Raw genomic sequence first — 27,753 nt, forward strand, 5'->3', positions numbered from 1 at the left:
TAGCACTGAGTGTGTCTGTCTGTGTGTGTGTGTGTGTGTGTGTGTGTGTGTGTGTGTGTGTGTGTGTGTGTGTGTGTGTGTGTGTGTGTGTGTTCAAACAACACCTCCTAAATACTTTAGGAAGTGTTGCTTCAAATCATGTCCAGGGGAGTAATGGAATGAGTCCTCCACTTGAATGTTCAGAATTTCAAGCAACGCTACTATTATCTATATCTATAATTATAATAGCACTGAGCGTGTGTGTGTGTGTTTTCAAACAACACCTCCTAAATACTTTAGGAAGTGTTGCTTCAAATCACGTAGAGGGTAGTAATGGAATGATTCCTCCACTTGAATGTTCAGAATTTCAAGCAACGCTACTATTATCTATATCTATAATTATAACAGCACTGAGCGTGTGTGTGTGTGTTTTCAAACAACACCTCCTAAATACTTTAGGAAGTGTTGCTTCAAATCATGTCCAGGGGAGTAATGGAATGAGTCCTCCACTTGAATGTTCAGAATTTCAAGCAACGCTACTATTATCTATATCTATAATTATAATAGCACTGAGCGTGTGTGTGTTTCTTTTCAAACAACACCTCCTAAATACTTTAGGAAGTGTTGCTTCAAATCACGTCCAGGTGAGTAATGGAATGATTCCTCCACTTGAATGTTCAGAATTTCAAGCAACGCTACTATTATCTATATCTATAATTATAATAGCACTGAGCGTGTGCGTGTGTGTTTTCAAACAACACCTCCTAAATACTTTAGGAAGTGTTGCTTCAAATCACGTCCAGGGGAGTAATGGAATGATTCCTGCACTTGAATGTTCAGAATTTCAAGCAACGCTACTATTATCTATATCTATAATTATAATAGCACTGAGCGTGTGTGTGTGTGTTTTCAAACAACACCTCCTAAATACTTTAGGAAGTATTGCTTCAAATCACGTAGAGGGTAGTAATGGAATGATTCCTCCACTTGAATGTTCAGAATTTCAAGCAACGCTACTATTATCTATGTCTATAATTATAATAGCACTGAGCGTGTGTGTGTGTGTTTTCAAACAACACCTCCTAAATACTTTAGGACGTGTTGCGTCAAATCACGTCCAGGGGAGTAATGGAATGAGTCCTCCACTTGAATGTTCAGAATTTCAAGCAACGCTGCTATTATCTATATCTATAATTATAATAGCACTGAGCGTGTGTGTGTGTGTTTTCAAACAACACCTCCTAAATACTTTAGGAAGTGTTGCTTCCAATCACGTACAGGGGAGTAATGGAATGAGTCCTCCACTTGAATGTTCAGAATTTCAAGCAACGCTACTATTATCTATATCTATAATTATAATAGCACTGAGCGTGTGTGTGTTTGTTTTCAAACAACACCTCCTAAATACTTTAGGAAGTGTTGCTTCAAATCACGTCCAGGGGAGTAATGGAATGATTCCTGCACTTGAATGTTCAGAATTTCAAGCAACGCTACTATTATCTATATCTATAATTATAATAGCACTGAGCGTGTGTGTGTGTGTTTTCAAACAACACCTCCTAAATACTTTAGGAAGTGTTGCTTCCAATCACGTACAGGGGAGTAATGGAATGATTCCTCCACTTGAATGTTCAGAATTTCAAGCAACGCTACTTTTATCTATATCTATAATTATAATAGCACTGAGTGTGTGTGTGTGTGTGTGTGTGTGTGTGTGTGTGTGTGTGTGTGTGTGTGTGTGTGTGTATGTGTGTGTGTGTGTTCAAAAAACACCTCCTAAATACTTTAGGAAGTGTTGCTTCAAATCCTGTCCAGGGGAGTAATGGAATGAGTCCTCCACTTGAATGTTCAGAATTTCAAGCAACGCTACTATTATCTATATCTATAATTATAATAGCACTGAGCGTGTGTGTGTGTGTTTTCAAACAACACCTCCTAAATACTTTAGGAAGTATTGCTTCAAATCACGTAGAGGGTAGTAATGGAATGATTCCTCCACTTGAATGTTCAGAATTTCAAGCAACGCTACTATTATCTATGTCTATAATTATAATAGCACTGAGCGTGTGTGTGTGTGTTTTCAAACAACACCTCCTAAATACTTTAGGACGTGTTGCTTCAAATCACGTCCAGGGGAGTAATGGAATGATTCCTCCACTTGAATGTTCAGAATTTCAAGCAACGCTACTATTATCTATATCTATAATTATAATAGCACTGAGCGTGTGTGTGTGTGTTTTCAAACAACACCTCCTAAATACTTTAGGAAGTGTTGCTTCCAATCACGTCTAGGGGAGTAATGGAATGAGTCCTCCACTTGAATGTTCAGAATTTCAAGCAACGCTGCTATTATCTATATCTATAATTATAATAGCACTGAGCGTGTGTGTGTGTGTTTTCAAACAACACCTCCTAAATACTTTAGGAAGTGTTGCTTCCAATCACGTACAGGGGAGTAATGGAATGAGTCCTCCACTTGAATGTTCAGAATTTCAAGCAACGCTACTATTATCTATATCTATAATTATAATAGCACTGAGCGTGTGTGTGTTTGTTTTCAAACAACACCTCCTAAATACTTTAGGAAGTGTTGCTTCAAATCACGTCCAGGGGAGTAATGGAATGATTCCTGCACTTGAATGTTCAGAATTTCAAGCAACGCTACTATTATCTATATCTATAATTATAATAGCACTGAGCGTGTGTGTGTGTGTTTTCAAACAACACCTCCTAAATACTTTAGGAAGTGTTGCTTCCAATCACGTCCAGGGGAGTAATGGAATGATTCCTCCACTTGAATGTTCAGAATTTCAAGCAACGCTACTATTATCTATATCTATAATTATAATAGCACTGAGTGTGTGTGTGTGTGTGTGTGTGTGTGTGTGTGTGTGTGTGTGTGTGTGTGTGTGTGTGTGTGTGTGTGTGTGTGTGTGTGTGTGTGTGTTCAAAAAACACCTCCTAAATACTTTAGGAAGTGTTGCTTCAAATCCTGTCCAGGGGAGTAATGGAATGAGTCCTCCACTTGAATGTTCAGAATTTCAAGCAACGCTACTATTATCTATGTCTATAATTATAATAGCACTGAGCGTGTGTGTGTGTGTTTTCAAACAACACCTCCTAAATACTTTAGGACGTGTTGCTTCAAATCACGTCCAGGGGAGTAATGGAATGATTCCTCCACTTGAATGTTCAGAATTTCAAGCAACGCTACTATTATCTATATCTATAATTATAATAGCACTGAGCGTGTGTGTGTGTGTTTTCAAACAACACCTCCTAAATACTTTAGGAAGTGTTGCTTCCAATCACGTCTAGGGGAGTAATGGAATGAGTCCTCCACTTGAATGTTCAGAATTTCAAGCAACGCTGCTATTATCTATATCTATAATTATAATAGCACTGAGCGTGTGTGTGTGTGTTTTCAAACAACACCTCCTAAATACTTTAGGAAGTGTTGCTTCCAATCACGTACAGGGGAGTAATGGAATGAGTCCTCCACTTGAATGTTCAGAATTTCAAGCAACGCTACTATTATCTATATCTATAATTATAATAGCACTGAGCGTGTGTGTGTTTGTTTTCAAACAACACCTCCTAAATACTTTAGGAAGTGTTGCTTCAAATCACGTCCAGGGGAGTAATGGAATGATTCCTGCACTTGAATGTTCAGAATTTCAAGCAACGCTACTATTATCTATATCTATAATTATAATAGCACTGAGCGTGTGTGTGTGTGTTTTCAAACAACACCTCCTAAATACTTTAGGAAGTGTTGCTTCCAATCACGTCCAGGGGAGTAATGGAATGATTCCTCCACTTGAATGTTCAGAATTTCAAGCAACGCTACTATTATCTATATCTATAATTATAATAGCACTGTGTGTGTGTGTGTGTGTGTGTGTGTGTGTGTGTGTGTGTGTGTGTGTGTGTGTGTGTGTTCAAAAAACACCTCCTAAATACTTTAGGAAGTGTTGCTTCAAATCCTGTCCAGGGGAGTAATGGAATGAGTCCTCCACTTGAATGTTCAGAATTTCAAGCAACGCTACTATTATCTATATCTATAATTATAATAGCACTGAGCGTGTGTGTTTGTGTTTTCAAACAACACCTCCTAAATACTTTAGGAAGTATTGCTTCAAATCACGTAGAGGGTAGTAATGGAATGATTCCTCCACTTGAATGTTCAGAATTTCAAGCAACGCTACTATTATCTATGTCTATAATTATAATAGCACTGAGCGTGTGTGTGTGTGTTTTCAAACAACACCTCCTAAATACTTTAGGACGTGTTGCTTCAAATCACGTCCAGGGGAGTAATGGAATGATTCCTCCACTTGAATGTTCAGAATTTCAAGCAACGCTACTATTATCTATATCTATAATTATAATAGCACTGAGCGTGTGTGTGTGTGTTTTCAAACAACACCTCCTAAATACTTTAGGAAGTGTTGCTTCCAATCACGTCTAGGGGAGTAATGGAATGAGTCCTCCACTTGAATGTTCAGAATTTCAAGCAACGCTGCTATTATCTATATCTATAATTATAATAGCACTGAGCGTGTGTGTGTGTGTTTTCAAACAACACCTCCTAAATACTTTAGGAAGTGTTGCTTCCAATCACGTACAGGGGAGTAATGGAATGAGTCCTCCACTTGAATGTTCAGAATTTCAAGCAACGCTACTATTATCTATATCTATAATTATAATAGCACTGAGCGTGTGTGTGTTTGTTTTCAAACAACACCTCCTAAATACTTTAGGAAGTGTTGCTTCCAATCACGTCCAGGGGAGTAATGGAATGATTCCTCCACTTGAATGTTCAGAATTTCAAGCAACGCTACTATTATCTATATCTATAATTATAATAGCACTGAGCGTGTGTGGGGGGGAACCCAGTGTCGCCCCCCCCATATAAGGGGGAGGGGGCGACACTGGCTGGGGCTCCACTGTGATTAGGAATTAATATATTGTTCTGAACAATAATAGCGTTTACACGTACTGAAAGTATACAAGTTTGTTTCATCGTGGCTGGCTGAGCTTCGACTGACGCCGTTATTACGCAATGATCCCAGTGATACCTATAAAAGCGGGGGGGGAGGAGGAAGTTGATTTATGAATAAAGAAATCCCCTTTAGACATGTTAAGACAGAGTGGCGTGACTTCTGGGCACTAGCGGCTGAGGCTGGATCGCTTGTAAATCATCAATTATCTACTTTTTTTTTCTACATCTAATGTAATATATTTTGTGTGCATCTGGGCATATTTGTTTGCATTAAGTTGTTGAAACAAAAAGTTAAACGAAGATAAATTAAACAATCAATTCCTAGCAATGCACATTGCACTACTTTTTCACCGGCCACAACCGGAATATGAAGAATTAAGGAAGAAATTTAAATGGAGTAGTCGACAGATTTGGAAATATACGATGTTTACAGTATATATTATCTTCTACTGCAAGTGTACAAATATTATTAATATAAGGTAAATGGATTTACAGTAATTATTAATTTGATAATTCATTCTATAAACTACTTAATACTATTAGGTATAATCATGCAAATCATGTCCATGCCAATGAAATATCGCTCTGGGTGTCAAAAAAGAAAATTATCGAAAATAAAAAAGAACTAAAGCTAAACTTCACAAGTAGATCACTTTTCTTGGCTTCGAAGTAATTCTGGAAAAGAAATTGCTTCAACTGCAGAAATTACAATTCAAACTTCAACTGGGGACGAAATTTCTATTCCAACTACACAGTCTTGCAATGAAAATGTTGAAATGATGAAATTTGTTGAAGAACCATGTGCTTATACAAGTATGAATGAATCAGAAAATAATGACGTAAATGACAATAAAAAATACGATCAAGAGAGTCTAAATTATCCTGGTTCATGGTCAATTATTATAACTGATAAATTTAGAATGTTTTGTGTTAAAGCAGACCTGTACAACACAAGGGATTTTTTGCTAAAAATGCTGAAGTTAGATCATTTTTTACTATGTACTACTTTTAAAAACATGCAAAATGTTGAAACCCAACTTCGCTTACTCCGTGTTTTGTTTTTCTTGTATATTGTTTTCCAAAAGAAGAAGAGATAACCAAAATACACGATTTGTAGGTGGCTATAATAACTGGAGAAAGCTGTCAACTGTAATCCAAGATTATAAGCGTTCTAGTTGTCATTTTAGTTTATTTATTGCATGAGAAGAATTACTAAAATGACTAAATTTACGTTGAACTATAGGTAAAACAAATCAAGTTAAATGTTTCTACTTTTCTAATCTTCCACTTCGAGGAAATCGGGAAATAAAAGGATAGCCTAATAATGGATTTTTTTATCGAATTATTAAGTAAATACGACCTTGTGTTAACAGAATCATATAAACAAAATAATAAATTCGAAAAATAGAATTGTGCATCAGTTAGCACATAGTTCAAAAGAACAAATTATCTCTGCATTAGGAGATGAAGTCCTTAACAAAATTAAACATGATATAAAAGCAGCCATTTACTAAAGTATCCAAAGGGATTGTATTCCTGATATTTCCCATAAGGAACAAACTTCAATCATTATTAGGTATGTAAAATTTGAAGAGGAAAGGCTAACTATAAACGAGTCATTTATAGGGTTTATTTAAGTAATTGATATAACTGGAGAAGGACTAACAAAAACTTTATTGAAAAGATTTACTGAGCTTGATTTGGATATTATGAATTGCAGAGTGCAATCATATGACAATTGTAGTAACATGAAAAGGAAACATAAAGGAGTGAAATCTAGAATACTTTCCCTAAATCCGCATACAATTTATGTTTCTTGCCTATCACATTCGAAATATAAAGGAGTGCAATCTAGAAAACTTTCTCTAAATCCGCATACAATTTATGTTTCTTGCCTATCACATTCGAAATATAAAGGAGTGCAATCTAGAAAACTTTCTCTAAATCCGTATGCATTTTATGTTTCTTGCCTATCACATTTCTTTAATTTATTAATTTGTGATGCCCCTTAAAGCAGTATATATAGTAAAAGAACTTTTTGGAATATTAAAACGTTTATATTGCTTATTTTCTGCAATGGAAAAATATCGGAAATTCTGCAAAGCAATGAAACTTTACTCTTGTACCATTATGTGACACTCGTTTGGAAGCCAAAAAAGTTTGGTGAAAGCAAAGTATACATAGTTTGAACAAACCTGTAATGCTCTAGAAGAATCTTTTGATGTTTAAATGATATAAGTAACGATACTACAGCTTTATCCGAAGCCAAAAGTTTATTAGGTGCAAGAAGTGTCATTTATTTTCTGTTTAATTGTATTCTTTGCAATAATTTCCAAAATTAACACTATTAATAAACTATTTCATGCAGAAACAATTGTTTTTGACTTGGATTTTAATTTAGTCAATAAAATTAAAACTGAAATTGTATCTGCGCATACTACCGTTGCAACATCTGTATGAAAAAAGAGTTTTTGTGTAAAACAGTGAGTTGGGTGGCGAGCAGCCGGGAAGAGATGTGAGTACCATCGGCTCACGTCAAATTATTGAGTGTGGACTAAAAGTGAATTAGATTCCATTAAATAAGCATTAATTTATTTTTTAAGTTTTAGTTCTTCTCATGTGCATCAAAGACAGTCTAACGCTCTCCCAACTGAGCTATTTCGGCACGCCTTGGACACATACCAAGCAATACCAAATACCGGACGCAAAGCGATACCAAAATGAAACTGAAAACAATCTGCAAGATGTTAATTGTTCATAAAATGACGAGAGAAGGTTGGTTGGTTACTTCATATTTAGTGGCGCAACAGCCAACGGTAGGCTATACTGCGCCAGACGAGAGAAGATACAGCTAAAGAAAAATTGTGTTACTCAGCGAATGTGGTTTGTCAAGATTTCTAAAGTGAATCGAAACCGCAGATGTAGAATTATTGCTGTTATCCAATAAAAATAAAAAGGTTAATGATGAATCACACAATCTCCGGTGGAGAAACGAACCACGGTCTCCCACGTGACAGGCGGGGATAATGACCACTATACTACCGAGGACACTTACGCTTGCCGATACCCGGGATCGAACCAGGGACCTTTAGATCTTCAGTCTAACGCTCACCCAACTGAGCTATTTCAGCACGCCTTGCAGTCATCGAAAAGCAACTTTACCAAAATGAAACTGAAAAGATTCTGCTAGATGTTGTTTGTTCATAAAATGGCGAGAGAAGATACATATAAAGAAGAATTGTGTTACTCAGTGAATGTGGTTTGTCAAGATTTCTAATCTGAATTAAAACATTACATGTAGAATTATTAGTGTTATCCAATAAAAATATAAGTAAAAGTATTAACGATAAATCGCACACTCCCCGGGGAAGATTCGAACCCCGGTGTCCCGCGTGACGGGCGGGGATACTGACCACTATACTACCGAGGACACTTACGCTTGCCGAAACCCGGGATCGAACCAGGGACCTTTAGATCTTCAGTCCAACGCTCTCCCAACTGAGCTATTTCGCCACGCCTTGCAGTCATCGGAAAGCAACTTCACCAAAATAAAACTAAAAGGATTCTGCTAGATGTTTGTTCATAAGATGGCGAGAGCAGATACCTATAAAAAAGAATTGTGTTACTCAGTGAATGGGGTTTTTTAAGATTTCTAAGGTGAATTAAAACGTCACATGTAGAATTATTAGTGTTATCCAATAAAAATATTAGTAAAAGTATTAACGATAAATCGCACACTCCCCGGCGGGGAATCGAACCCCGCTCTCCCGCGTGACGGGCGGGGATACTGACCACTATACTACCGAGGACACTTACGCTTGCCGAAACCCGGGAGCGAACCAGGGACCTTTAGATCTTCAATCTAACGCTCTCCCAACTACGCTATTTCGGCACATCTTGGAGTCGTCGGAAAGCAACTTCACCAAAATAAAACTAAAAAGATTTTGCTAGATGTTGTTTGTTCATAAAATGGCGAGAGAAGATACCTATAAAGAAGAATTGTGTTACTCAGTGAATGGGGTTTGTCAAGATTTCTAAGGTGAATTAAAACGTCACATGTAGAATTATTAGTGTTATCCAATAAAAATATTAGTAAAAGTATTAACGATAAATCGCACACTCCCCGGCGGAGAATCGAACCCCGGTCTCCCGCGTGACAGGCGGGGATACTGACCACTATACTACCGAGGACACTTACGCTTCCCGAAACCCGGGATCGAACCAGGGACCTTTAGATCTTCAATCTAACGCTCTCCCAACTGAGCTATTTCGGCACGCCTTGCAGTCATCGGAAAGCAACTTCACCAAAATAAAACTAAAAAGATTTTGCTAGATGTTGTTTGTTCATAAAATGGCGAGAGAAGATACCTATAAAGAAGAATTGTGTTACTCAGTGAATGGGGTTTTTTAAGATTTCTAAGGTGAATTAAAACGTCACATGTAGAATTATTAGTGTTATCCAATAAAAATATTAGTAAAAGTATTAACGATAAATCGCACACTCCCCGGCGGGGAATCGAACCCCGCTCTCCCGCGTGACAGGCAGGGATACTGACCACTATACTACCGAGGTCACTTACGCTTGCCGAAACCCGGGATCGAACCAGGGACCTTTAGATCTTCAATCTAACGCTCTCCCAACTGAGCTATTTCGGCACGCCTTGCAGTCATCGGAAAGCAACTTCACCAAAATAAAACTAAAAAGATTTTGCTAGATGTTGTTTGTTCATAAAATGGCGAGAGAAGATACCTATATAGAAGAATTGTGTTACTCAGTGAATGGGGTTTGTCAAGATTTCTAAGGTGAAATAAAACGTCACATGTAGAATTATTAGTGTTATCCAATAAAAATATTAGTAAAAGTATTAACAATAAATCGCACACTCCAGGGCGGGGAATCGAACCCCGGTCTCCAGCGTGATAGGCGGGGATACTGACCACTATACTACCGAGGACACTTACGCTTGCCGAAACCCGGGATCGAACCAGGGACCTTTAGATCTTCAATCTAACGCTCTCCCAACTGAGCTATTTCGGCACGCCTTGCAGTCATCGGAAAGCAACTTCACCAAAATAAAACTAAAAAGATTTTGCTAGATGTTGTTTGTTCATAAAATGGCGAGAGAAGATACCTATATAGAAGAATTGTGTTACTCAGTGAATGGGGTTTGTCAAGATTTCTAAGGTGAATTAAAACGTCACATGTAGAATTATTAGTGTTATGCCATAAAAATATTAGTAAAAGTATTAACAATAAATCGCACACTCCCCGGCGAGGAACCGAACCCCGGTGTCCCGCGTGACAGGCGGGGATACTGACCATTATACTACCGAGGACACTTACGCTTGCCGAAACCCGGGATCGAACCAGGGACCTTTAGATATTCAGTCTAACGCTCTCCCAACTGAGCTATTTCGGTACGCCTTGGCGTCGTCGAAAAGCAACTTTACCAAAATGGAACTGAAAAGATTCTGCTAGATGTTGTTTGTTCATAAAATGGCGAGAGAAGACACATATAAAGAAGAATTGTGTTACTCAGTGAATGGGGTTTGTCAGGATTTCTAAAGGGAATTGAAACCGCACATGTAGAATTATTAGTGTTATAAAATTAAAATATGATTAAAAGTATTAATGATAAATTGCACATTCCACGGCGGTGAATCGAACCCCTGTCTCCCGCGTGACAGGCAGGGGATAATGACCTTTATACTACCGAGTACACTTACGCTTGCCGAAACCCGGGATCGAACCACGGACCTTTAGATCTTCAGTCTATACTGTACCAACTGAGCTATTTTGTCAAGCCTTGGAGTCATCGGAAAGCCACTTTACCAAAATGAAATTGAAAAGAATATGCAAAATTTTGTTTGTTCATAAAATTGTGAGAGAAGATACATCTAAAGAAGAATTGTGTTCTCAGTGAATGTGGTTTGTCAAGATTTCTAATGTGAATTAATACCGCACATGTAGAATTATTATTGTTATCCAATAAAAATAAAAGGATTAATGATAAATCCCACACTGACCGGAGGAGAATCGACCCCCGGTTTCCAGCGTAACAGGCGGGGATACTGACCACTATACTACCGAGGACACTTACGCTTGCCGAAATCCGCGATCGAATCATGTACCTTTAGATCTTCAGTCTAACGCTCTCCCAACTGAGCTATTTCGGCAGGCCTAGGAGTCGTGGGAAAGCTACTTTACCAAAATGAAACTGAAAAGAATCTGCAAGATGTTGTTTGTTTATAAAATGGTGAGAGAAAATAAATCTAAAGAAGAATTGTGTTACTCAGTTAATGTGGTTTGGCAAGATTTCTAAAGGGAATTAAAACCGCACATGTAGAATTATTAGTGTTATCGAATAAAAATATAAGTAAAAGTATTAATGATAAACCGCACACTCCCCGGCGGGGTATCGAACCCCGGTCTCAATCGTGATAGGCGGGGATACTGACAACAACTCTACCGAGGACACTTACGCTTGCCGAAATCCGGGATCGATCCAGGTACCTTTAAATCTTCAGTCTAACGCTCTACCAACTGAGCCATTTCTGTACGACTTGGAGTCGTCGGAAAGCAACGTTAACAAAATTACTCTGAAAAGAATCTGCAAGATGTTGTTTGTTCATAAAATTGCGAGAGAAGACACATATAAAGAAGAATTGTGTTACTCAGTGAATGGGGTTTGTCAAGATTTCTAATGTGAATTAAAACCGCACTTTTAGAATTATTAGTGTTATCCAATAAAAGTAAAAGTATTAATGATAAATCACACACTCCCCAGCGGGGACTCGAACCCCGGTCCCCCGAGTGACAAGCGTGGATACTGACCATTATACTACCGAGGACACTTACGCTTGCCGAAACCCGGGATCGAACCAGGTACCATTAGATCTTCAGTCCAACGCTCTCCCAACTGAGCTATTTCGGCACGCCTTGGAGTCGTCGGAAAGCAACTTTACCAAAATAAAACTGAAAAGATTCTGCTAGATTTTGTTTGTTCATAAAATTGCGAGAGAAGATACATATAAAGAAGAATTGTGTTACTCAGTGAATGGGGTTTGTCAAGATTTCTAAAGTGAATTAAAACCGCGCATGTAGAATTATTAGTGTTATTCAATAAAAATAAAAGAATTAATAGATAAATCGAACACCCCGCGGCGGAGAATCGAACCCCGGTCTGCCGCGTGGCCACTACTATACCTAGGTCACTTACGGTTGCCGAAACTCGGGAACGAACCAGGGACCTTTAGTTCTTCTGTCTATGTATCTGCGCATACTATAGTCGCGCTATCTGTATGAAAGAAGAGTTTTTGTGTAAAACAGTGAGTTGCGTGGCGAGCAGGCGGGAAGAGTTGTGTGCACAATCGGCTCTCGTCAAATTATTGAGTGTTATCTAAAAGTGAATTTCAGTCCGCTAAATGAGCATTTATTTATTAAGCTTAATTCCTTTTCATGGGCATCGACGACAGAAATTAAATATTTAAGAACAAACTTTAACACTTTTTCGACAAAGCAAAAGTGCTAGAACATAATGTTAACATTTTCCTGAAAAACGAATTGAAGAAAAGAATAGATTATGTTCAGAACTTATAAAAACACCAGGTAGAGAAATTTAGATGTTATTTTTTAACACTTTAATTGATACTGTTATTGTACAATTAGAAAATAGATTTAAAAGTATATCAAATATTATTTCTGATTTTAAATTAATTACCGATATAACAACTTTAGAAAAACATAAATTAGAAAAATGTTGCAAAAATTTTGTAAAGTTTTATAACACACATGTAGATGAAATCTTTATCCCAGAAATTTGTTTGTTACGGGATTTGATTTTGAATGACAGAGATGTAAATAACACACAAGACATATTGTAATGCATACTAAATAATAATTATAATGAGTTATTTCTAAATGTATTAACTGCGTTAGAACTTTTCTTTACGTTGCCAGCTACTATTGCAAGTGCTGATCGTTCTTTCAGCAAATTAAAATATTAAGTATTATAAATTAAGTATTATATTCGGTCAAGCATGTGTTCAGAACGCTTAAATGCATTCGCTGTATTAAGCATCGAAAAAGAATTGTAATATTTCTGAAGTAATTGATGTATTAGCAAAAAAAAATTCCCGCATTAAATAAATATTCAGTAATAATATATCTTCAGATTTGTATTTTTTTCTTTAAAAAATATTTGGGCCCCTAATGATTTCTTGCACCCAGGCCCCTTTGAAGAGAAGGCCGATCTGACCATAAGCCCTTTATCCATTTTGTCATAACGGACTATAAATATATGGCGACGAATTATGAATTTGTAAATTTTTGTCACTATAATTTTTCATATTCAAGTTATTATAAGATTCCTCCATCAGATTTATGATTGTCAACGCTACTGATTTTCTGTATGAGTAAGTCCTACAACAATTCATTGTCAAATACATATTTTAAATTCTTTTTTCATTTTATAGGATAAAAAATATATAATTCTTACGTATATCTAAAACACATTGCAGTTGTTGCTACCATAAATAAACGTTCTGCATGCTCTGAATTTGATGCTTTTAATGAAGTTTTGGGCATTAAAACGCAAAATCAAAAATAAGATGTGTAGTTTTGTCAAACTAAATAAAAAGTTTATTATTTGTTTCATATTTGAGTAGCCTCTTAGCCGATGCAGTTCCAGAGAACTGCATGATTGCCCAGGGAACACCACATGGAGGTGGGCTACTTTTGTTCCCCTCGCACCCACCCTCCATCGCTGCATCCAAAGACAGTTCTGATCAGAAAACTGCATCGGGCAGCCGACGACAATTTTGATGTTAAATTACGTCCTTCTGCGACCGGTATCACACTGGAATATCCAAGGCTAAGCAGAACTGGTAGATCGCAAAGGATTCTACCACTGGCACTCCGACAGGAGTCATCTGTGCAGGCAAACCCAGAGCAGAACACAGCTTGTAGACCGTATAGGATTCTACAACAGGGATATCAGACTTCCGGGTAGCAGATGCAGCCAGTTTCGCTAGAAGTTCTAAAGCCTGGCAAATCCTTAATACCGTGTAGGAGCGAACCACTGGGACGGATTCTACTCTAGTCGCAGGTGGATCAGATGGTGTATCAACATCTTGATCCAAATTGGGATCGAAAAACAGATCTCCGATTGAGGGTAAGTGAGGGAACATGTAATATTTCAACAGTTCCCCGATCGTCCATAAGACAATCCATCCAATGATGATGGCCGTAGCCTCATTGAAGCTTTCAAAAAACACACCAAGCATAGCTCAGCAAAAAAAGTCACACAACGATCAGTTGCAAAAAGAGAAATGATTCTTAACAGAGCAGCAGAAGGTGGATTCATTGTTTCATCTATTCTATTGTTTGTATTTTGTGCGTTTGTTTGACATTAAACAGTAATATTTCTGTTAACAACAATAATAAGAGTGATTGTTGAAACCTTCTGCATCCAATAACAACCGAAATAAAACTAATGATTATTACTAGGTTAACAATGGAATAAATGAAGAATATAATACTAGAGGCGGGCAAAGAAGGGAGTTAATATTTCATTAAATTGTGTGGGTTTTAATTTATATATTTTGTCGAATATTAACTAGATTTTTCATGAGGGATTTAAAACGAATACTATTGATCGAGATTGAAATTGATTAAAATTTGATAACAAATTTCCTTTTTACTTAATATGTTAAGAAATACGTTTCTACCCTGTGCTGTATTTCAGGTAAATTGCCATCTCATATTAGTGTAGTAATTAGTTAAACAAAGAAAGTGGGAGGTAAAAGAAAAGTGAAAGAAAAAGACAAGAAACGCGCAAAAAATATGCTGAAAAATAAAATTTACGCGATACTAATGCAGAAAAGAACATCAATTCAAGAATCACCAATTTTCAAAATCTCTTACATGAGCGTTTAGTGCTCCGTAGAATAATGAAGAAAACCGAACAGGCATTTTGGACTCTTATTTGTCAACCAAATGAAACTCAAAAATACCATACCAAACTATTTTAATGGTAAGATCAATTATCAGATAAAGTCGCTGTTACTACGTTTACACGCTTGTGAACGAACAGATCAACAGACGGTCAATCCAAACTTGAAATACTTTAGGTGCAAAATCGTCGGCATACTGGACAAGGGGTAGCGCGTCTTGCCCGTGATCTGAGCGTCCCGGGTTCAAGTCCTGGTTCGGGCATGGTTGTTCTTCCCCTTGTGTTCTATCTGTGAGGTGTGGAAACCTATAGTTTATTTCAGGTATACGAGGACAGCAGGTATTCAAGGAGAAGTGGGGGCCCCCGGTGAACGGTGGTATATTTTATTGTCTTTTTTTAATAATATAGTTAATAAAAAAAAATCTGTGAGGTGTGTGAAAAGGCCCCCCATGTAAAAAGCGGTTGTGCAAGCGAGTGTGTGAGTGTCATCTTCATATGAGCTGGAAGTCAGACTTCTGCCTTCGGGTGCTCAGGGCGGATGTTTACAGAAGCTACTGGACCGTTCTTTCCGTTGTAACGCGGACGCGACATCATCAGATGTTAAATCTATACAACAAGTATTAAATATTGAGCGTTCTTCGTTTTGTTGCTATTGTGTAAATTTACTTTCGGACCACCGAATTGACAAATTTCCTCTGAATGCACTTCATTCAAAATTTAAGAGAAATTTAAAAATCTGAAATAGAGACCATATACAAAATTTCATATACAAAGTTTCTAAGATTCTGGGAGATCTAAAACCTGCTGATATGTCAAAATATGGAGTTTTTAAACTATTATAAGGGTAAACTATAAAACTAGATTTAAACTATTATGTATAAACTATAAACTATATTTTTTTACTATTATGAGTCCTGGCTGGGCGCACCGTCAACCCATTCTTATTTGTTTGACTGTTTACGAGTTTTCAGAAATTTATCACTATTTTGTCATGTTTTGCGAGTAACTGGACATTAATCTTAAGTCTTACCGAATCCTTAATTACTGTGTCTTACTATAAAAAGTATCCAGAAACTGAATTGAAGCTTCAAGTGGCACAAATGATGCTCAAAACCTGGAAAGTGAAATACAATCATTCATTTTGTTAAAATTTAATTATATGGAATGTATTAAATACAATTAGTAGTTTGTAGCTTTTTTCATTTTCTGTTAAACTCATCTTTGATTAGGAATCTGTTTTGTACATGAAAAAACTTAATATTTTGAAAAATGATGGTATAAATAATTTATATACCTTCTTCCTACATTTATCCTTTAAGCTTTATACATGATTTCAATCTTAAAACCCTTAGAAACCACAAAGACCCCAGAAAAATTGAAATTTATTCCAAGTGAGAGATTAAGAGCTATTGAAGATGTTAATGTAAGGAACATAATTTGAACATTTTTATGAAAACCGAATTCGAGAAAGGAAAAAATTATGATCCGAAGTTGTAAAAAAACCCGGTAGAGGAATTTATATGTTATTTTTAACACTGTAATTGGTACTGTAATTGTACAAAAAGAAGATGTGTTTTAAAGTATACCAAATAGTATTTCTGATTTCAAATTTATCACCGATATAACAACTTTAGAAAAATATAAATTAGAGAAATGTTCCAAAAACTATGTAAAGTTTCATAACACAGATGTAGATGAAAACCTAATCCAAGAAATTTGTTTGTTGCGGCATTTGATTTTGAATGACAGAGATGTAAATAACTCACAAGACATATTGCAATGCATATTAAATAATAATTATAATGAGTTATTTCTAAATGCATTAACTGTGTTAAAACTTTTCTTCACGTTGCCAGTTATTATAGCAGATGCTAAGCGCTCTTTCAGCAAATTTAAATTAATAAAGAATTGTTTTTAATCAAGCAAGTGCGCACAAAGCTTAAATGCACTTGCTGTATTAAGCATAAAAAAAAATTGCAAAAAAATATTAATTTTTCTGATGTAATTGATGTATTAGCAAATACAAAAGCACGCATTAAATAAACATGCATTAATAATATGTGTTTGTATTTTTTTTTTTTTTTACTTCACAAAAAATTAGAGCCCCAAATTACTTCTTCACCCAGCCTCCTTCATAGAGAAGGCCGACTCTTCCCAAAGGTGGCCAGTATTACATAAATTATGAAAAGTATGCACTAGATTGAAATACTAAACAATTCTGTTTTAAGTACTCATATTTAAAAAAAATGCTTATTGTCAGTAAAATTTTTTTTTTACATTAATGGCAGTTTAATCATTTCCACTTTATTTTAAAGTAGAAATTTTATGAAAGCTGACAGAAAATAGGAGAGAAACATAACGCATTATGGTTTAAGGCCTTTGTAATGGTATTAGTGAATAACATGATAGTCAAAATTCAAAGATTAAAAATATTTTGATGAATAATCTATTGAAAGATAAGTTACATAGAATATTTAATAGGAAATTTTAACAAGCATTAATATTGGTGAACCGGTTGGTCGCCAAAGGTGGCTTGTAAAAAAAAATTCGCTGTGTAAAATTTAAAACACATCATTAATGTGATTACGATTCCAATTTACTTAAATATTTTCCATCTACAATCCTTGTTTTCATCCTATTTTTAATAACGTAATAATAATTGTAACTTAATCGATTCCCTTAATTTTAAAAATAGAATTGTCATAAATATATGAGCATATTGAATAGAAAAATAAAATACGATATATTGAACACAACGCTCGTATAACATTTCAAAATAAACATTTTCGAATTCAAGAGTTCAAATATTTTTCTTTAAAAACAGTGTGAAATTCTTTGTTACTTTTACTTTTGATTTAAATATACATTGCATATAAATAAATCTCATAATGTTAGTTATAATTCTAAGAAATACTTTTAGATCACTAAAAGCAAAAGAAATTGTATTAAACTTATAAAAACAGCTCGACATAAAATAAAAATATCATAATTTTTAGTTCTGACTTCAAATTAATTTTATTGTAGTCAATATTTTAATATATCATAAAAAATTTAATTTGACTCTAGAAAACCATCGAATTCAAATTAAATGGGTTGCAGTTTGCTAATTGCCACGGCAAAATGGATCAGGGAAATACGGTTTTTCAACATTCGTAGGCAAACATAATTACGATACAAATAATAAATTAAAAATAAATAAATTCAATCTTTGCTAACATAAAAATCTTAGACAAATGTATTTTTTACTTTACTTTAAACAAAATAAAAAAAATATGTTTAGAACTGAACATATTTTTTTTTTCCGATTTGAAATCTTCGGTATATGGAAAGGAATAAAATATACAAAAACAGTGTTTCAATGATTTTCTATTTTCTTGACATATATCGTTTGGATCTCAATGATGTATTTATTGTCGCACTTTAACTTTTTCTCTTATCTGAGAAAGATTTTCTGTTTTCTAAGTGGCAACGTTTCAATGTCAAAAAATCGTTTGGAACTTAGTATTTTTCGGTAAATATATTCTTACTTCATTTTTAAAGATTTTTTTCATACATTTTAAATAACTTATTAATCTCATCACATAACGTATATAAAATATCAGATGTTTTCGTATGTCCAAAAAATTTATTTTTGTCAACAGTCATAAATAGATAAAGGGAGAAAATGTTTTAGAAACAACAAAAATAAACTTAATTTATTCGAAACATTTCCGTTATCTCTTTATTTATATTTCGCAGATTCTGAGAGAAACTATACTATAGTAGGCGGAATTTTTTCGCTACTGTCTAGATGAAATGCATTAATCAGTATAATGTAATAAATAACTTTGACAGCCAGAGGAGAAATTCTAAATCACGCAGCAAACGAGATTTGACGTAAATAAATGGTGAGAGGAAAATCTTTTCTATTTATTTAGTCGCTGAATTAGAACTTTCGTCAGAAACTATTGGATATTCTTTTTATATTTCTGTTTCTCTATATAAAGAGTCGTCTGCATAATAAATAAAAGATAAATTCTACTTTGTAAAAGAAGAACAAAATTCCATGTTTAAAAGAATTTTTTTTGTAACCAAAAATAAAGAATAGAAGATTTATATTGAAAGAGAAAAAACAAACTGAAAAAATGCACATCACCATCTTATATCACATGCATTTGATAAAAGAATACTTCCAAACTTACAAGTAAAATATGATTCGATTATTTTTCTCTGTATAAATGCAGAAGTGTATTAACTTTTAACCGAGAAAAATTCTAATAATCTGATTTTTAAAAAATATTTTCAAAAATTATTTTCTAAAATAATTTTTTTTTTCAGTAGCTGAATTTATTGATTGATTCAATACACGCTGCAACACCAAAAATGAAAAAAATGAAGCCATTTAATAAATTTAAATGGCTTCTAAAATAAATCAATTATTTCACGGATAATTTTTAACAACATAATTCAATTCATTTACGCATCAGAATGATAATACATTCGAAATTCCACGTGTCAAAATCTAAGATTCCTAAAAAAAATTCAATTTGCAGAAATTCTAACATACAAAAATTCATACTGTAAATTTTTCATCGTTTCCAAAAGAAAATTCCAAAATTTTTGCATCTTCATTACTGATATTTTGATAAGCGACCAGTCACTGTACTTATTTTCGCACTACAAGATTTCCATTTACGTAAGATGAAAATAACAAGCTATACTAAATTTAAAATAAAATTATCTCTCCAATTAAGTCAAGGGATTAGTAAAATAAAATTAATAAACAACTTATGTGACCCTAAAAACAATTCATTATGAACAGAGCCGGCCTTCTCTATGAAGAGGCCCGGGTGCAAGAACCATTTGGGGCCCTAATTTTTTGTGAAGTAAAAAAATATATATATACAAACACGAACACATATTATAAATGTATGTTTATTTAATGCGTGATTTGGTTTCTACTAAGATAATAATCAATTACTTCAGAAAAATTACAACTTTTTGCAATTTCTTTTTCGATGCTTAGTATAGAAAGTGCACTTGCATTCTGAATACATGCTTGACTGAAGATAATTTTTTATAAATTTTAATTTACTGAAAGAGCGCTCAGCATTTGCTATAATAACTGGCAACGTAAAGAAAAGTTTTAAAACAGTTAATACATTTAGAAATAACTCATTATAATTATTATTTAGTATGCAATGCAATATGTCTTGTGCGTTATTTACATCTCTTTCATTCAAATTCAAATCTCTTTCATTCCCGGAGCAAACAAACTTCCAGGATTAGATTTTCATCTACATCTGTGTTATAAAACTTTACAAAGTTTTTGGAACATTTCTCTAATTCATGTTTTTCTAAAAATTTTACATCAATGACTAATTTGAAATCAGAAATAATATTTGGTATACTTTTAAAATTATCTTCTATTTTTACAATAACAGTATCAATTCAAGTATTAAAAAAATAACACATAAATCCCATCTACCGGTTTTTTTATAACTTCGTCTTCTGCTAATTCGGAATATAATCTTTCACTTTTTCGAATTTGTTTTACAGGAAAATTTTTCTGAAATATTCAAATTATGTGCTAGCAATTTTGTTTCGCCTAAAAATGTGTTAAATTTTGTTCTTATATTTTTGATTTCAGTTTTAATTTTATTGTTTGAATTGAAAGACGAGTCAAGAACAATTGTTTTTGTTTGAGATAGTTTATTGATAGTATCAATTTTGGACAATATTGCAAACCATACTATTAAACATAAAATAAATGGCATTTCTTGTATTGCACCTAATAAACTTTTAGCTTTGGATACCGCTGTATTATCGTTACTTACATCAATAAATTCTTCGAGGGCATTACAAGTTTGTTTAAACTATGTATACACAGCTTTAACCGAATCTATTTTGGCTTCCCAACGAGTGTCACATAATGGTTTAAGAGTAATGTTTAAATGCTTTTGTAGAATTTCCCATCTTTTTGTATATGCAGAAAATAAGCAATATAAGCGTTGTAATATCCTAAAAAAAGTTTTACAATATATACTGCTAAAAGCGGCATCCTTATTTTTTCTTATTCTTTCCTTATTTAAGCGGCTTCCTTATGGTCACAAGTTATTTGGAATGATGAAACAAAGATATTATTAATCGGCAGTCATGGCGAAAATATGTAAAACATAGAATAGGCGAAGAGTTATATACTGACTGCATTCAGGCAACTATGAAGAACTCATTTAGTGTTATAATTTGTTCATGCATATCAGCAGAGGGCATTGGTCTCCTTCATGTTATTGATGGGACATTAAATGCTAGAAAACTCACTAACACTATTCTAGAGCCAAAACTTGCACCTTCCATTAATGATCTCTTTTCCAACAATAGATCAGTTATTTTTCAGCAGGATTCTGCTCCTTGTCACACAGCAAAAATATCGAAAGCGTGGTTTAGAACAAAGAACATTGAATTGTAATCATGGCCAGGAAACAATTCTGACCTCAAAACTATTGATAACTTATTGCACCGTTTGAAATCTCTTGTACATATGAAGCGTTCATCAAATAAGAGAGAATTAATTGAGACTATAATTGTTTCCTGGCATCATGCAATAACTATAATTGTTTCCTGGCATCATGCAATAACTATAATTGTTTCCTGACATGATGCAATAACTATAATTGTTTCCTGGCATCATGCAATAACTATAATTGTTTCCTGGCATCATGCAATAACTATAATTGTTTCCTGGCATCATGCAATAATTAAGGAAGAGCTTAAAACTCTCTTCAGCACAAGAAACATCAGTATGAAGCTGTAGTAGAAAATAAAGGCTACCCTACTAAGTACTGATAACTCATTGCAGTCATCATCAGCATCTAATGTATCTCGATAATTATTGCCTCTCAACTTTTTTTGAATTGCAAATATTTGAATTTTGCTTTTTGTATTGAAATCAGCATTAAATTCTCTTTAAAATGATATGTAAGAGTTTGCATTTTGTGAAATGTTACATTCTCTATAAGTATACAAAGTTAGAAAACATAAAAATTTTCAAATGTGCCCACAATTTTCTCCACCGCTGTAGATTTTGATAGGGATTTCTTAGACATGCGTAGACTTAGGGAAGGGAAATTTAGGTATCTTTAGAAAAAATGTTGTAAGCATTAGGGATTTTATCCCTTCGCAGTTTCATAACGTGCGTGTAGAATCAATAAATGAAAAATTGGAATTAGATCAGGAAATAAGAGAACATTTTAGAATAAAGTTGAAAGGACTAAATTAAGATAAAAATAAGAAAATTATTTAGTATTTAAATTAGATAAAGATACACCATATATATATAATTGTATTCATAGAATTTATATTTTTTCAAATTTATTTCTTGTAGACTTTTCAAATAGAACTTTTAATCGACTGCTTGAGCCCACTCCTCACTTATCCCAATGAAAAGAAGTAATAAAAGTTTCTTCCTTTTTTTTTTTCTTTTGTCGTTTCTATGTAAAAAAAAATATATTAAATATTCTGAAATAAAAAAAAAATTATAACTTTCTGCAACTGATTAGTTGGCATCACGTGTTTCTGCCCGAAGTCGTGACTCGGAAAATATAACGAAACAACAGACGGAATTCTGTTTCCGTGACATAACTTTCCTTAAAACAGATAAGTGAAGTAAATGAAGAATTGAATAGTAAATTAATACTTTAATAATAGCAATAAACACCAATTTAAACAGTATTTTTATATGTTCACAATAAATTAATGAATAGTAAAAATGGAAAACTTCTAAATATTAAAAAATTAAATTATATCGTTAAATTCATAAACAAAAAAGAATCATATAGCTTTTTATCAAAACACGTAATGTTTTTCGTGACAAAAAGTTAAAAAAAGTAAAAGTAAGTAATAAAGTTGGGTAATTCTATTTAAAAAAAAAACGTTTCCCTTTTACTGAGAAGAAAAAAAAAAAAACATTTTCTAGATTCAACAAAATAACCATGCAATTTAAATAAGAACAAAATGGGAAACCTGGAAATGAAATTTACAATAGAAAACAAACTAACCGAGCAAAATTTAATTTATTTTACTGTCTACAGCAAGTTTCCAAAAAATGACTTGATTTCGTAAAATGAGTTCAAAATGACAAACACGGGAAATTTTCTTTTCGTTTCGCGCACCCCAAAAAAGAAAGAAATGTTTCACATCAACATTCCGCTGGCCCCCTCATTTCACCACGACGGAATTCTCTCTGATTAGTTGGCATCACGTGTTTCTGCCCGAAGTCGTGACTCGGAAAATATAACGAAACAACAGACGGAATTCCGTTTCCGTGACATAACTTTCCTTCCGCATGAGTTCTTTACTATTACAAACCCCCCCCCCCTCCCCATCCATCTGTTCCAGGCATTTTGATTTTTTTTCTGGTATTCTTAAAAAAGAATTCCTGAAAGTAAATTTTAATTTTTTTAAAAAATTCGTCTTGAGCAAATATTTTTCTTTTGTGACTTACACGCAAAAGAAATACTAAAACTTAATCTCTGCCACTGATGTGCAGAATCAACTGTTTTTCAAAAATATCTTAGTTGCCATTTTTTCTGCTATACCAGAATATCAATTTCCCAAAGTCATGCAGTAAGTTTTTAATTCTTATCAAAAAAATATTTTTGACAGTAGCCTTCACGGTTCTTTCGTAATGTCAAAAATTCCCCTAAGAAAAAGATTGGAATTCAGCCGGGCATAAACAAGAAAAATTTTAGATATTATAAAATTATTAGATTTTTATCAAAGTAGTTTAGCATTTCGCAGTTTCATGTCATTGAAATAATGTAAACTTGTGTAAATTTATTTTTATTTCTTAGATAATTTTATGTTAATGAAACAAATGATAGATTCCTGTGAGGATGAAATTCATGAAAACTGTTACCCTTTTATTAAATAATCATTTTAATAATTTCATAATTTTAATCTCTTAAGAACTTAAATTCACGATTATTTTGACTAATACAGCAGGGAAATAGAGTAAATTCAAAATCACCCCTTAAATTCATATATTTCTGACTTAAATATCAAAAAAAAAAAATTTTTTTTTTTTTAAATCTCGTCCCTGTTTTTCAAAATTAAACTACAGAAAAATTATTTGAAGAATATTGTTATGAATTTGTAATATTGCTTTTCGACAAATAAACTTTTGGAAGGAAGACAGTTTAGCAGATAACTCTGTTGAGTAATTTATGACCCCAAGATATTGGGTTAAGTCTAGTTTAGGTATATTAATGTCCCGTTTGGTGATGATGTCGTATCCGCGTTACCACGGAAAAGGGGTGCAGTAGCTTCTGAGGGTAAAGACCCCTGAGCACTCGCGGGCAAAAGTCTGACTTCTAGCTCATATGAAGATGAAACTCACACATTCGCCTGCACAATCCCTTTTTACATGGGGAGGGGCACATTCACACACCTCACAGATAGAATAAAGATGAACAACCATGCCCGAACCGAGATTCGAACCCGGGACGCCCAGATCACGGGGAAGATGCGCTACCCCTATGCAAGGACGCCATCAATGCCCTGTTTAAAAGCAACAGTAGGGCTATTTTGGTACAGACCTCGTAATTTTAAAACGCAATCAGATGACGAGGAGGATACTGAGCTGGTACCGCCTCTCCAAACTTCCACACCACACCAGCGGAAGTAGGTTTGGCCCCGATGAATTTAGAGATGAACTAGATCCGCCTACACGATGGTTCTTCGATGGAATCGGGTCTCGAACTTGAAACCCTCCATTTCCGAAACCGAGACCTTTTCATCATTCCACCACGGCCCTCACCGGATTAACGGATAGTTGGGCAAAAAGGCTTCTTCTAAGTGGATCTTGTTCAAATTTGATGGAAATCTAAAAATTTGGTTAAGTTCATTCACCAAATTTCATCCCTCTAGCTCAAGGCGAATTTTGGCTTATCATGTCCTCAGTCAAATAAACATAATACCAAAAATGACTTTTCCGGAATCTGAGACCTGGAGATTCATCAAGAATTGCAATACTTTCTCTTTAAATTCTTCATATACGATAGAATAAAAAATGATGACATCGATTTAGTTTTTATGGTTTATTGAATATATATAAAAAATAATAAATATAAAATAATTCATCAATGTAATTAAAGAAATATTAAATTATCAAAACTGTGGTGGTCTAAACAAAAATCGTAAAAACACGAGATTTTAAAAATCACTAGACACCAGCTATAATACCACAAAGAATATCAAAAAAATCTCAAAATTCTTTGTGTAAACTTTAAAATACGTTATTAATTGTCATTCCAGTTTTAGAATTTAGTTGAACCTTTTATAACTGCCATCCATGCTTTTTCGACTTTATCATAAATAAGAAAGTAATCAAAATTATCAAGCATAATATTACATTTTGAACACAACGATTATATAATATTTCAGAATAAACACTTTCAAATTAATACAGCCAAATATTTTTTTTTAATTTGAAATAATCAATTGTTTTTCTGATTAGATATATGGTAACGGAAATAAATCTTTCTTAAGTCCAAGAAATTCCTTTATATCGCTAAGGACACAAGATATAGTATTAATCTCATAAAAGCAACTCCGAAATGAGAATAAAAATTGTTATAACTTTTAAAAAGATTCCGAATTAAAAAAAATTATTATAACTTTTATAATAATTAAGTTATGATAATTTTTAATTATTATAATTTTATAATAATTAACATAATTTAAAATAATTTACAATAATTAATTATACTTTACATAGACTTTCATAAAATTATTATATTTTGATCGAAAAATATTCAAAAAGCTCAAAAACACAAGAATTACCAATGAATTCAAATTAAAAGCTTTCCAATTTCCATAGATTTCCATGATTTAAAAAATTATCTTGAATTATATATTGAAAATAAATAATTATATTGTGTATTATTAAAACAGACAGTCTTAGACGAACGATTATTCTGCTTTAAACTACACAAAAGTTGCTGTTTTTGACCATAGAAAATATGTATGATACTATAAAAGGTATAAAATACACGAAAACAATATTTGAATAGTTTTCTGTTTCCCTGACTTAAGGGAACTGGGACGAATAGTAAAAAAAATTACTTTAGCTACAACAAAAATTAATTTAATTTATTCGAACAATTTCCAGTATCTCTGTTTACATTTTAGGTATTCCGAGGCAAACTATAATGAGATAAACAGATTTTTTTTTCTTTGCCACTGCCCAAATGAAATTTATAAATCCGCTTAGTGTTATATATGTCTTCGACGACCAACAAAGACAACTGAATCACGGAACAAACGAGCTTTGATGTAGTAAATGGAGAAGGGGAAATCATTTTTATTTATTTGGTCTCTCAATTAGAACTTTCACCAGAAGCTATTGGAATTGTCTTTTTATTTCTATTTTCTACATTAAGAATAGTCCCAGTTATAATCAGAGTAAAAGTTTCTAATTTGCAAAAAAAAAAAAAGAAAGAAAAAAAGAATTCTAACTGTGTAAGATTTTTTCTAAACGAAAATAAAGGATATAGAAATTAAATTATGGCAAATGAATACATGGCAACTGAAATAAATCTTCTAATATGAGATAAAAGTCCAAGAAATTTCTTTATATCGCCGACGACAAATACTTCTTTTATCAGATTAATACTATATAAAAGCTATAGTATTAATCTCATAAAAGCAGCTCCGAAATGAGATTAAAAATTATTATAACTTTTAAAGAGACTCCGAATTAAAAAAAAAATTATAGACTATATTGTGATAGAAAATATTCAAAAAGTTCAAAAACACAAGAATTATTCTGATTTATACATACAAATGTTCTTTTTTTATCATATAAAATATGTAATAATACCATAAAGGGAATAAAATACACGAAAGCAATATTTGAATAGTTTTCTGTTTCCCTGCCTTAAGGCGAATAGTAAGAAAATTTTTCTGGCTACAGCAAAAATTAATTTAACTGATGTGAAAACTTTCCTGTGTCTCTTTGTTTACATTCCGAGGCAAACTATAATACGGTAGACAGATTTTTTTTTTTGACGCTGTCCAAATGAAGTGTATAAATCCGATTAATGTTATAAATGTCTTCAACGACCAACAAAGAAAGCTGAATTACGGAACAAACGAGATTTGACATAAATAAATGATGACTATTTATTTGATCTCTCGATTAGAACTTTTACCAGAAGGTATTGAATTGTCTCTTTATTTCTATTCACTGCATAAATAATGGTACTATTTATAATCAGAGTGGAAAGTTCTAGTTTGAAAAAATAATAATAATAAATAGAATTCTAAATGTAAAATTTTCTAAACTAAAATAAAGGATACAGAAATTAAATTGAAAGCAAAAAAAAACAAATAAAAGAAACGCTTGTAATCAACTTATATCGATTTAATTTGAAAATGAATACTTCCTTGTTTTTAATTAAAAATTTATTCGATTGTTAAGCTTTATATCAATACGTAACAATTTCTAACAAAAAATAAATTTTCTATTAATTTTATCTTTTAATAATACTTTCGAGAAATATTTTCTTAAATAAGTTCTTTTTCCAAAAACTGAATTAATTGGTTTCATTCTAAACAGGCTGCAAATTTAAAGTTCAAAAATATTGAATCCATTAAATAAAATTAATAATTAATTTCATATATAACTTCTTAATAACATATTTTTAATGTATTTATCAAAATAATAATATATTCGAATCTTTCAATATCGAGTTCTCTAGAAAAAATATCGATTTATAAGAATTCCAGTATGCCATAATCACCAAAAAAATCCTAATAATCACCATGAGCGGCATT

General features: G+C 33.2%; 2 non-coding genes across 2 annotated transcripts; both read right to left on the minus strand.

The window, feature by feature from the left end:
- Nucleotides 1-9,567: 9,567 nt before the first annotated feature.
- On the minus strand, nt 9,568-9,640 carry Trnaf-gaa (transfer RNA phenylalanine (anticodon GAA)). Its single transcript has one exon. It is a non-coding gene; the product is annotated as a tRNA-Phe (tRNA).
- Nucleotides 9,641-9,949: 309 nt separating this feature from the next.
- On the minus strand, nt 9,950-10,022 carry Trnaf-gaa (transfer RNA phenylalanine (anticodon GAA)). The gene has a single exon. It is a non-coding gene; the product is annotated as a tRNA-Phe (tRNA).
- Nucleotides 10,023-27,753: the final 17,731 nt, after the last annotated feature.

Source organism: Argiope bruennichi, chromosome 7, assembly GCF_947563725.1.
Source record: "Argiope bruennichi chromosome 7, qqArgBrue1.1, whole genome shotgun sequence".
In the NCBI taxonomy this organism is placed as follows: Eukaryota; Metazoa; Arthropoda; class Arachnida; order Araneae; family Araneidae; genus Argiope; species Argiope bruennichi.